The following is a 14,458-nucleotide window of genomic DNA, read 5'->3' on the forward strand; positions in this document are numbered from 1 at the left end:
ACTATTATCAATCTATTTTATGCCTTGGTCATAAAAGACATTCTCTTTTTGGTCGAGTAAAGTACTTAATGAAATATATCTTATGGACAAAAGATGGTTTCTGTATTCTTTCTGGTCATTTTAGACCCTGGAATCAATTCAATATATATATATATAGTTTTGTTGTATTCTATGCTTCCAAATAATCTTCTAATTCAGCAAGTTGCAAAAATGATGTTAGTCAAATTACCCTATAATTCGGTTAGGTATATTGTACATTCACACATCAGTCCCTGTGCCTATTTTTAACAGTTAGGTTTATGGTAAATGATTCGGACATACATTGAGAGAGATGTATGTTATTTATGTAAACGCAACTGATTGTGTCATGATTGTATGATATAAACATATTATATTTTCTGATCAAGTAATGTAAATGCATTTCAAAAATGGTATAGCATTGGGTAGACTTGATTACAAGAAACATTTATTTTAACGTTTGAGATGATCAACATACAATAAACTGCTTTCAGACCAAATAGCCCCTGTTAGGTAGATTATCTGATTCATGTTGAAGTTAAGATTGACTATACTGAGGTCTTTGACATTAGTTATAAGGAATAATATTTCAGACTAACTATGATAAAATCAAATCACTTGTTCTGTACTAATATTGGAGAAAGTAAACAAAAATGACACCGAGGTTTCCTTAATAAAGCTTTTGTTGTTGAAGCCCATGTATATCATACAATAAAGAATTGGATTGAAATATATATTAATAAAAAAATGAAAATACAAATATGTCATTTACATAAAGTAAACTGTACAAAACAAGTTTTTTTCTTTTTTGAGAACCAGAATTCTTTTTCATGAACATCTTTCTTAGTTTGTAAGAAAGATTAATATTTAGTTTAAACTAAAAACATTATCAAATTTCAATGAACAACAAGCAAATTCATTCTCGACCTAATTTTGTGGGGAAGTTGTATGTCAGATTACATTGGTTCAGTTAACTGATTCTTGATACATAGCCTGAATAGTGCTAAAATGGTAAAATCGCTGTGTCAAACAATGAACAACAAGCATCTGTCAGATTATGTAACGAACATAAACCGATATATTTTTGCTGCATATATATATTAACATCCAAGATAACAATCTGTGTTGCATTGCATATTATCATTACATTTCTGACTTTTCAGACCAGCTGAATCGTAGCTACAGAAAATTAGAAGGTAAAAGTATAAGGAATCTTTTGACAGTCAGTATTTTTTTCAAAAGCATACATGGCAAAGTAATAAAAATTGATATACAAGGTTCTTATTTATAGTAATGCGTTTTATTTTGATATAGGATTGTTGTAAACACAATTACGAATGTCTACGGAATATTTTGTTATGTTTGTTTCTGCAGATATACTTATTTACACCTTTCATATTGAAACGAAGGAGTACCAGACTTTAAAACGTTCTCTGCAAAAATACTTTGCATATGAATTATTTTAGATGACAGCAAAAATAAAAATAAAAAGGTATTTCAATCAACTAAGGTTTTTTAATATTGTCATACAACTTTAGATCTGATTTAAAATGAATTTAAACAACATTGTTATAAGGTCGTGATTTCAAGGTAAGAGTTTTCTCCCACTGCAGGATCATTTGACGCCTGTTATTGAGTGTTAATACGAAGATTTTTAAATATTTATTATGCCACCATTCTGTGCAATGACACTTTCAAACTAGGAGATATCTGATCCGATGATAGAGCCATTATTATAAAGTTTATTTTAGGGAATGTAGCGATATAAACTTTGTTTGCAAATGGAATTGCCTTATTGTACAACAAATCAGTGATTATCCTTAAATTTTCATTGCAGTAACACCTGAAACGTCAGATCATGGCCTTACTTATCCTCCTTAGAATATATCTTTAAAACAGGTTTTACAACAAATGATATCAAAAGTTAAAATCATATTACATTATAACTTTGATATGCTTCGTATGTCAGAGAATCTCTGAAGCTTTTAAATCATTCTAAAAGTATAATTTTTTCCCTAATCTCAATGTATGATGCATTCGCAACATTAACACTCTAAATTAAGTATTTCATAACAAGATAATAATGTAAACTTTTATATTAGACTGCATTTTCTCATGAATAGCCTGAATATTAGACTCAATCAAACAAAAGGCATTTGTGTTACGAAGAACATTCATTAAATAATGAAGTAAATTCTACATGCTGCGTGTCTGGGGAAGATGTGAGAGAGGGGTCTCTATATCCTGGCGGTTTGGGATTGTAGGGCCTTCCCTAAAAAATAATTAATCGGCAAAAGATGCGTTCTCTTCCTATATTTCAATTGCTGCACTCAATCTATACTCAACCATAAACGTCAAGTTTTTGTAAATTTCAAAATACTGAGTCAAAATTTACTTCGAGATCTATGATATATTTTATTGGGCAACTCACAACACCCGCGCAGAAATGGTATGTACCGACAGAGCTGTGTCAGCTGGGGTAACTGCATGTACAATCTTAGCTTATCGCAACATCGCATATTCAAGTCATGTGCAAAGCTTCTTCTACGTGCATAGGCAATGAATGGAGCGTTTACCAACACATTAAGTATATACTATATTTTTGTTGTTATCGTTTATGAAATCATCGTTAATGTTTAATTTAATGCATGACTTCTGCATCTTCATTTTGACAGGTTTTCTACAAATGCGTCTACCTATATATTGCAAATGTTTCAAGGTTTTAGAAATAATCATTGATATGATATCTTTCCCATGCGAAACGTAATATTTTTTTCTAGTCATCTTAAACAACATCTAATTTTAGCAAAAGCTAATTCAAACTGCGTAAAATACTAAATGACATTTTCAATATCCCAATCCGTATATAAATAAATAGATTAAATTGTATCTATTGATAAAGTATTTGGTATTCACGTTAAAAGTGTTATACTTAGGGCAACCCCTTTCTTACTAGGGGTGTATTGTAAGTAAAATTTTCCCCTTTTGGTGTAGGGATCACTCTACTAATAAATTTGTAGATATACAAGACACAAAGTTAAACTCCAATTATATCTTTAATCTACACTACAGTCATGTTAGAATGAATATATTCTAGAGATGGTACCTAAGGCTACGTATTCAACGACAACAACTACAAATCAACTGCAAAACTGAAGTGCATATCGCTTATCTCACACTAGCAATATTTTAACATAGCACCGTGCATTAAATACGGGAACTTTTGACAGCGACATCGGCTTTGTTGTTTTGGTGGATTAGCTAAAGAAAGGTGATTGTCATTTCTTTTTAACTAACACAACCATTTTATTTATACTACAGAACGTCTGCATTATATTAACAGAAATTTCTGTAACGGTAGATTCCTCAAGGTAAATGCGATTCCTCGGTCAATATGCAAATTTTGTGCGTGTCATAAAAAGTGAACTAACTTCTTTCGGCACAGTTTTTGGTATGGTTTTGGTGTGACCATCGGATAGAATATACATTTTTATATCGCTCTGTTTTTAACTCATACATTATGAGGCCTTGATTTTTCTTAGCAAACGAATTTTTTAAAATGTTGAGGGATTCGATGTCGTAAAATTCATATAGTCTATTTATATTTTTTCTCGCGAATAATGTTTTCTTTCCTATGATCATACCATACCTGTAAATTATCGGCAGTAATAAATAAAAAAAAAATGTCTTTGAATTAGTTCGTTTGAAAATGAAAGATAATGCTCAACATTTTTGTTTCATAGATCTTGAAGTAAACTATAGTTTTGGGAAACACATCCGAATCTATGCATACTTTGTTCAGATAACTAAATAGTCCTAGAAGAGTTATCTGTGACTGGCTTCACTTTTCCAAGTAGGACCAAATTTTTCGGATTAAATATTGCCTTTCAGCATGAAAAATGAAGTATGAAAGTTAAACCATTATATAATTGAGGTACTCCGGTATTAAGATTTCAACAGAAAGTAATATCAGACGCAATTTGAATTTTTAGGTACCATCTCTATATATACAGCAGTTCTTTCGAAATGATAAGTTCTCTTTCTCTCACATATTTGCAACTTCTTAACCTCAATTATCTTATAGAAAAACCCAGAAAACATGAAAATAACCCCTTTTATACCAGTTATGAAATACTGAAAGCTATCCCCCAAATATGGAATATTATCTCATAAATTATAGCATTAGCCTTGCCAGCTAGATAGCCTAGATCCTAGAGATGCTGAAATACATACTAACCCTAGCTGACCCCAGCATTCTGCAGAAAGTAGCAGAGATTCTCTGAAATGAAATACTCTAAGGGAAAGAAAATAAGACAACATTTAAAGTCTTTATAAATTTACAACTGATGCTCTTAATCTAAAACAATAATTTGTTTACATGTACCGATACGCTGAGATTAAATTCATAGGCATTTCTGCAACTGAACTCTTTCAATTGTCTTTCGGTCACACTTCTTCTCAGGAAAGATTCGATTTGTATTCATAAGGGTGAGTGACAGTAGAGTTAACTCCTGATAGGGAGCGAATGTTTTGGTAGGTCATGAGGACACATTAGTGTTTCTCAAATGATATATTACAAGTTTAGATAATGAATTTACATGAATTCACATGAAGGCAAGATAACAACGTTCTGTATGTATTTGATTTGCGTTTGGTATTTTGGAAATAATGTTATTGTGTACTTTTTCAATAACTTCATGCTACATATCTAGAGATAGATATAGACAATGAAATAACTATAGATTTACGAAACTAGCCTGACGGGGCTCATCCGTCACTTTCAGAAACACAAGCCTTTGTAACAAACATTTACCAAGCTTTGATATCAGTAAATTCGTACTGAAAAATACAAATTTCCCAAAATTTAACGCGTCTTTAAGAAATGCCTGTATATATAAAACACTTTATTTTATGAATAATATATTTGAAATAATTGAAATATATGCGGGCTTTTGTGAAACATCAGTGATTAATGGCATAAGTATAAACCAGCTGTAAAAATAAATTCAGTTTCAGTGAAAAAAAAACCCATGTAGTTTGAAGTAAAATTTTCATTCTACTAATACAGATGAGTATACTGACTAGTGGACGGAAGAACGGACGTACGTATTATAAAACAAACAGACGGGCGGATAGATGGACATACAAACAAGATATGAGATGACATCTTTCGACTTGGCAGATACATCTTAGCGCTTTTACGTATCTATGATTCATTGGCATATATACCGTTATAATCTGCTACATTCATTGTGTACAATAAAACCTTTACTTGAGTTATCGTAAGGTAGAGTGGGAGTAATGAATATGACATTCGAACTTGACTCACACTCCTGAAAGGTCTACTCAAGGCCCACTAGAGCGATACTTACTCTAGTTTGAATTAGGTGTGAATTTGAGTAACGACCATGAATATTGCCTTTGTGTCCCCTGTCATTTTACAATGAGTGAGGTATCGTGCCTATCATCCTTTTGGCCACCGGCCGTCCTTGGGCGGTGCAACACTGTGTTGTTTTCTCTTGCTTGTTTGCTGTTTGCTTATCTGTGTCTGTTAGTTGTGTGTATGTGTGTACGGGTGTGTGTGCGTGTGTATGCGTGTGCGCGTGCGTGTGTATGCGTGTGCGCGTGCGTATTTGTCTTGTGCACGTGCTTGTTTGCGCTCAGGTGATTTACGGTGTAGGGAGATTGCGTTTTAGGAACGTGGCTTTCCCTGTTGAATATTCATCCTTGCTTTTTTCATTTCACCTCCCCCCCCACCCCCACCCCCAACACCCCACCCTTTTATCTTGTATTTTGCATATAATTAAAATGTACTTGTTGTTGGATTTTTGAAGCAACCCGTTACAGTTTCTTTTTGTTGCTGGCCTTTTTTACGATCCATAGCTCTATGACTGTGCTTGAGGAAATCTACCCTTACCATTTTTGTCTTTTTAGTACCAATTAAATACTAGTATAACAAATAAATCATCGGCTAGACATCTTCAGTTCAGTCGTTCAAAATACAATTTCTAATCAAATATAATAATAAGTTTATGTAAGTACAATTTCAAATGATCGATATAAAATATAACTGCTGCAAGACACCCAATGCCTATCTTTCACTGTAATATTTACTTCTAATCAACTGTATCTAACTTTATATCAAATATATAAATTAATTGTGTTATGTAGAGCTACATTCGTAGAGAAATGTCATACAGTAGCAACCGTTTGTTAAGTTTTTGTACACATGCTGTGTTTAGCTGTAAGTTTGCACAAAGTGTGTTCTACTTAATGCATGGAAATGCTAATACAGACAAACTTGTTAATTTCATGTTTACATAAACTATATGAAGAAATTGTTCATATTTTTTAATGTGAGATTTGGATCAGGTATATCTTTAATATAAGGTATGTAGCTTGTGTCCACTCGTATCTATGTATATTCGAAACCTATTCTTAATGCGTGTAAACCATCATGCTGGCTGATTTTATCCAGGTACCAGATCATACATAAAATTATGTCCAAAGGAAAATACTTGTGAAATATTGCAACTTTTAATTAATCATTTTATACTAGACTATAGTATAAATATTTCAATAATAATGATAATGATGCTAATAATAATAATAATAATAATAATAAAATAATAACTTTATTTAAAGAGGATAACATATTTGGCTATAACCACTCTAAAATATGATCTTCTATCACATCATTTAAAATTCTATACTTGGTATGTAACATAGACAGTGAAGTGAAAGACATGAATTAAATTACGCATTATGAAGAAATTAATCCTTAGTTACATAAACAGTATGTAGTACAATGAAAAGAGTTTAAAATCTAGGCAATATCAGAAGCTAAAGTTAAATGCCTTAAATTATATCTAAGAATTCCTGAACGTTTCGGGGTTTACCTGCATCTTTTCCATGGCATTTAAACATTTTATTAGTCCCCTACTTGTAGAAAACCAGTTTCGGGGACTATAGGAATGCGCCTTTCCGTCCGTCATTCTGTCATTCCGTCATTCCGTCCGTCCGTCCGCAATTTCGTGGCCGGTCCATTACTCTACCATCCATGAAGGGATTTAAATATTACCTTGCATAAATGTTCCTCATAATGAGACGACGTGTCATGCACAAAACCCGGACCCCTAGTTTAAAGGTCAATGTCACAATTGGAGGTCAAAGTCAACAGGGCTTTTTCTCTGTCCGGTCCATAACTATGCCATCCATGAAGGGAATTTAATATTACTTGGCACAAATGTACCTCATAATAAGACGATGTGTTATTAACAACTTTTAGACTCCTAGCTCAAAGGTCAAGGTCACACTTTGCAGTCAAATATTTACATAGCATGAACAGGGTCTGTTTCGTGTCCGGTCCATAACTCCGTCATTCATTAAGGGATTTTAATATCACTTGGCACAGATGTTTCCCATGATGAGACGACGTGTCATGCGCAAATCCCGGACCCCTGGCTCAAAGGTCAAGGTCACAATTGGAGGTCAAAGGTCAACAGGGCTTTTTTCCTGTCCGGTCCAAAACTCTGCCATCCATGAAGGGATTTTAATATTACTTGGCACAAATGTTCCCCATGATGAGATGACGTGTCATGTGCAAAACTCGGACCCCTAGCTTAAAGGTCAAGGTCACAATTGGAGGTCAAATGTTAATAGGTTTTTTTTCCTGTCCGGCCCAGAACTCTGTCATCCATTAAGGGATTTTAATATTACTTGGCATAAATGTTCCCCATGATAAGGCGACGTGTCATGCACAACACCCAGAACCCTAGCTTAACGGTCAAGGTCACACTTTGAGATCAAATGTCAATGGGACTTTTTCCTGTCCGGTCTATAACTTTGTCATGCAAAACAGGATTTAAATATCAGTTTGCAAAATTATTCTCCTGGATGAGACAATGTTGTGCACAACACCCGAGCCCTTAGTTGCAAGGTCAATGTCACACTTGGAAGTCAAAGGCCAAAAGGGCTTTTTCCTGTCCAGTCTGTAATTCAACAATCCTTAAAGGGATTTTAATATTACTTGGCACAAATGTTCACCACCTTGAGACGGAGTGTCGGAGTGTCATGCGCAAGAACCTGGTCCCTAGGTCTAAGGTCAAGGTCACACATAGAAGCCAAAGGTCAGATACAAGAATGACTTTGTTCAGAGCATTTCTTCTTAATGCATGGAGTGATTTTGATGTAACTTGGCACAAATGTTCATCACCGTGAGGCACCCTTGTTGTTAGAATTACGTCCCTTTGTTTTACTATAGATAGATTATATTGTAACTTATTTATTACTGGCCGTAAGGAAAAATCGAGACCAGTTTTCTGTGGTACAACATGCATGTTACATCCAATTTTTAGGAGCATTTTGACCTATCTCTACCTGGTAAAGAGTTTCTTGTGGACTTATGTTATATAGATTTTTTTAAGGGTTATTTCCCTTTGTTGTTACTATAAATAACTTATGACACCTTTTTTTGATAATCGGCCAAAAAATGCCATATGAAAACAACTGTAGGTTTTTATATATATAAATTTTAATCCAAGTGTTTTGTTATAACATACTGTATATATAATACAATATTGTTTATACATCATTGACAGATATCAGTTCATTATGTTATACTGTAGTAGGGAAAATTAGGTGCATTCCAGTAGGGGACTTTGTATTGCATGGCAATACTTCATTCACTTGTTTAGTTTTATTGTTCGAATGTTTCTACTGAGGGAGCCAGCATTTTTGCTTCTTGTGAGACATATCTAAGTAAACATTCTTCTACAGGAAAGTAAACGGAAACCCTACATACACATTTGTAAACAAAATCATATGACATGGTTGTCTTTACAAGTTAAATTAAGAATATACAATATTTAGATTTATTTACATCATACGATCGACATCAGTTACTTATATACAATTATAGGGTACAATAATCAATAATTCACTGATGAAAATTGACGAAATTGCAAATATACAGAAATGAAACACAATATGGTCAGCTTTCATCTTGTAAGCAATATATGATTTAGAACAAAGAAAAATACAAATAGATGTATCGTTCGAATGTTTTGCCTACCTGGCCGTTCCTAGGTGGATTCGTTTTGTTCTCGCTCAGTGCGTGCGTGCGCGTGCGCGCGCACGTGTGTGTGTGAGTGTGTTCCTATTTATGGCAGGAATATTTGGTGATATGCGGCTCTGACTATTTGCTAGGCACTATGCTCTCAGGAAAACTTCCCTTACATTTACACGATAGTTGCAAAAGCAAATGAATTTTATATTTCAAAAACGATTTTGATAAAATCTCATTCAGATGATAACGTGCAGATGAAGAACTTTAAATAGCCGCCTAACCCCGTTCGGCTTTGCATTTTATTGCACTTTAGCATTTCAAGATTGTTTATTTTCCCGGTGTCGAATTGTGAATTGCCCAGGTACGCCCCTGGATTTTGTTGAGTTTCGTTAATACTTTAATAGGGTTAAGTCATGTGATGGTGACCACAATAATGATACTAGGAGACAGTGGAGATGCTGCTTGTCCCTCTTGATTACTCCAAAGAGCTTTGCCAAATTTCATCGACTTCTTCATCAATTAAATTGAAAACATCAGAAATGATATAATCGGATAAAGATAGATTTGGCAAGACTCAAATTTTACAGAACATGTGTTTTAGTGTCTGTAACAAAATAATAGGTGCCATATAGCTAGACTTACAAAGTCTGTTGAGATCAAATAATATGTAAATTATACATGTATAAGGAAACTTTAAGACGCTCATTGTCAACAACTATAAAGCCAAGAGCCTAGATACATGTATTTAGTTTGTAGCATAGTCTAGTTAACCTCTATCAATAGGTCAAAATTGGCCAAGCCCTTGGGGTCTTATTTGTGTAAAATATTACACTTTGAAAATGTTCTTGTCAGAACCTGTAAGTGCTAATGCTTCGATTGTTTGTGTGTAGAATTGTATATTGGACATTTATAAAATATGACACAACCTGGAACCACTTGTTTAACATTCAACTGTGCCAAAATTCCATCATTTCATTACACATCATGTGTATTAAAGATACATGGATTAAATGAACTTTTGACCCACATATGGAGAAACGTTTAATTATTGGATTATATGAAAATTGAATGTGATACATGTGCTCTGAGGGAATATATCATATATAAGTGTAGCGTAGAAAAGGGTTTATTACAAAAAAAAATAGAGAAATTCTTTCCTGGACAAGTTAACTTACATGTGTGATTTAAAAAAGAATGGTACTCAGGTGAGCGGTATATAGGGCCATCGTGGCCCTCTTGTACTAATATTTCTAAATAGTAAGCTAAACACCTTAGAAAATATTTGGCAGATTTTGAAATTTTTCACATAAATGTTTCTTTAGTGATCCTTTTGCAAATTCTTTCAAGTCATGTTGGTTCTGAAGACGACCAAGCTTATCAGTAAGTTTTCTCTTTCAGAATGCAATACCTTTAGACAAGGTTCTGATTACTGCTACAGCTGATTCTACTACAGACGAAATAATGCAGAATTTGGAGGACTCGTGTAGAAGTAAGAAAAGATCCTAGATGCATTTTTAGCTCATCTCAGCCAAAGGCTCAAGGTGAGCTTTTGTGATCACTTGATATCCTTGTCCGTCGTGTGTCTGTCAACAAGTTCTTGTCTGCACGATAATGGTTTCATTTATGATTTGATTTTAACCAAACTTGCACACAACTTGTATCACCATAAGATCTTGGTTCCATTTTTGAATCAGCCATAACCCACATGGGTTCCAGAGTAACAGCCCCTGAAAGGGCAAAAATTGGCTATTTGTCTTGTCTGCACGATAGTGGTTTCATATATGATTTGATTTTAACCAAACTTGCACACAACTGGTATCACCATAAGATCTCGGTTCCTGTCTTGAACCAGCCATATCCCACATGGGTTCCTGAAAAGGCAAACATTGGCTATTTTGGTCTTGTCTGCACGATAGTGGTTTCATTTGTGATTTGATTTTAACAAAACTTGCACACAATTTATGTCACCATAAGATCTTGGTTCCTTTTTTGCACCAGCCATATCTCACTATTGGTTCCAGAGTTACTGCCCCTGTGCGTTCACAAACTTTGTCCGGAGAATTTCTTCTTCATGCATGGAGGGATTTTGATGTAACTTGGCACAAATGCTTTCCATCATGAGACGGAGTGTCATGGGCAAGATCCAGGTCCCTAGACCTAAGGTCAAGGTCTCACTTAGAGGTCAAAGGTCAAATTCAAGAATGACTTTGTCCGGAGCATCTCCTCTTCATGCATGGAGGGAGTTTGATGTAACTTGGCAGAAATGTTCACCACCATGGGACGGAGTGTCACGCGCAAGAACCAGGTCCCTAGGTCTAAGGTCAAGGTCACACTTAGAGGTCAAATGTGAGATACAAGAATGACTTTGTCCAGAGCATTTCTTCTTCATGCATGGAGGGATTTTGACGTAGTTTGGCACAAATGTTCACCACCATGAGGCACCCTTGTTTTTAGAATTACTTCCCTTTGTTGTTACTTTAAATATTTATTACTGGCCGTAGGGAAAAATCAAGACCACTTTTCTCTGGTACAACATTCATGTTACATTCAATTTTAGGTGTATTTTGACCTATCTTTACATGGTAAGGAGTTTTGTGTAGACTTATATTATATAGATTTATTTTAGGATTAACTTCCCTTTGTTGTTACTATAAATAACTTATAACTTTTTTTTTATAATTTGCCAAAAAAATCCATATGCAAATACAGGTGCTAGTGTAAAGAAATTAGCTATGACGGGCGTATATTGTGACATTCTGGCAATCTTGTATCCTTATATGTATATATTTGAGACTTTAAAACGTTCTTGTCAGAAACAGCAGGCCAAATTCTAAAACAATTTTACACAAATGTTTCTTGGATATTTACCGGTGATATCGGGGTAATTGTTCAAATTATTGCCAAAGGTTCAAATATGGCCATGCCCATGTATGTGACATATATATAATATATGCTAATGTAAAAGAAACTTTGAATATCTTCTTCTCTGAATCCACAGTAGCTAGAGCCTTGATATTTATATAAACCTAACTCTGTACTAGTACCATTATGTTATACAAACACACTTGAATAAAATCTGGAAAGTAGATCCCTCGGAAGCACCGAGAACAAGGCAAACAGTGAAAATTGCAGACTCGGTTTGATTGAGTCTGTTCATGAGCAGTAATGGAAAATGCAAAACTGCCCACGCCCCCTAGCACCGGCTTAAGCAGTATTCAATCTTCGAATCTTAAATGAGTTGAAATCAATGATCCCGAAGGACCAGAAAATATAACAACACTGAGATGAAGTCGGGGCGACTTTTTACGGCCGCCACACAGCACTTAACACCCGCTGTTGTGAAGTAAATAAAATCTGGAAAGTAGATCCCTCGGAAGCACCGAGAACAAGGCAAACAGTGAAAATTGCAGACTCGGTTTGATTGAGTCTGTTCATGAGCAGTAATGGAAAATGCAACACTGCCCACGCCCCCTAGCACCGGCTTAAGCAGTATTCAATCTTCGAATCTAAATGAGTTGAAATCAATGATCCCGAAGCCTTTTACACAGGTGAGCGCTTTAGAGTCAATGACCCTCTTGTTTCATCTCCCGACTGTAATCAATGGCAATCATCATATTTTGCTTGGTATTTCACTTTACGTTTAGCCTAAAATTAAACAGGCTAAATAATACAAATTATTCTATTCATAAATAATTTCATTTATTTTTCTCAGAAGACTCATTTCTGATGCGTTGCTATGCATTTGGTTACCCTCGATACGTATCGTTAAGCCAAAGTCTGGTTCCAATCAAGCATTCTATATCTTATCATCTAACACCGCTTGGCCGGGAATCAACCTAAAGTCATATAATTACCATGGCATTCGTGCAACTGCCACTTGGTTCTATACCGTTTACCTGAACACAACAAATCTAGCTTACGCACTCGTAAATTTTTTTATAAAGTTTTGCACACTATGCCACGTGGTCAAGGATGATTTTGCTGGAGAGGAAATAGGCTAAATGCATACCAGGAGATTGAAGCAAACATGAGGTTGTGTCGTCGGACCGGCCAGCTGCCGACATAAATGCTGCAAATTTGGGCCGTAATGCTCGCCAGGACAACGTTGAAAACGGAAGACTGCGTCGTCGGGACCGGCAAGCTGCCGACGTAAATGCCGCTGCGAACGTAGGTTTGGAGACCCTGGACAACGATGGAGAGGCAGAAGTTGCTGTTCAAAACGCTCAAATGCAGACGGAACCACTTCCACTGGAGGACTCTCGTGGCCAGAAAAGGACTGCGGATGACCTTGATGAGGATAGTAACGTCCTGCTGCAGCCGGACTCGGGTAGGTCTCGTTTTATTGATTTTGATACTCCTATAATGGATTCTGGGGTGTTACCACCTGAAGTGGGCGGTGGGAGCTCTGTTGCACATCGGCAAAATCAGCTCTTATCTCCGGCCGACGCAGGTTGTAACTCCACAAACGTCCCTTTATTCCAAAGTAACTCGTAAGAGAGTACGTATTTGAAATTTGCTGTTGAACTATCAGAATTATGTAGTGGTATTGTTCTAAGATTGGTCGGTCCCGATGGTCATATCAAATCTTCAAGAAAGGAATGTAAGGAGAAAGTTAACTCAGTCGAAAGATGGACTGATGCCTTCATTATCTATGTGTCCATTTATTTGTCCTCTCACTCGGACAAAGTCTATGAGCTCCTTCATTACATGTTCACACTTCGTGAGTGTGCTACGCGTCAGAAGGGGGTGGGGTTACGCTTGGAGGACCTATGACGAGCAGTTTCGTCTCATGAAGCTGTCATGTCTTCCTCTTGGTCAGTTATTAACAGTTTTTAACAACGACCTCTGGTGGTGTTGTGTACAAGTGCGGAACAGCTCCAGGCCTTCGACCTCCTTCAGTTTCAAATGCAACGATTTAAATCAAGGTTCTTTCATGTGGCCAAATGTAGCTTGTGTCCACTCGTATCTATGTATATTCGAAACCTATACTTAATGCGTGTCAACCATCATGCTGGCTGATTTTATCCAGGTACCAGATCATACCTAAAATTATGTCCAAAGGAAAATACTTGTGAAATATTGCAACTTTTAATTAATCATTTTATACTAGACTATAGTATAAATATTTCAATAATAATGATAATGATGCTAATAATAATAATAATAATAATAATAATAAAATAATAACTTTATTTAAAGAGGATAACATATTTGGCTATAACCACTCTAAAATATGATCTTCTATCACATCATTTAAAATTCTATACTTGGTATGTAACATAGACAGTGAAGTGAAAGACATGAATTAAATTACGCATTATGAAGAAATTAATCCTTAGTGACATAAACAGTATGTAGTACAATGAAAAGAGT

The sequence above is a fragment of the Mercenaria mercenaria genome, chromosome 7 (assembly GCF_021730395.1).
Source record: "Mercenaria mercenaria strain notata chromosome 7, MADL_Memer_1, whole genome shotgun sequence".
In the NCBI taxonomy this organism is placed as follows: Eukaryota; Metazoa; Mollusca; class Bivalvia; order Venerida; family Veneridae; genus Mercenaria; species Mercenaria mercenaria.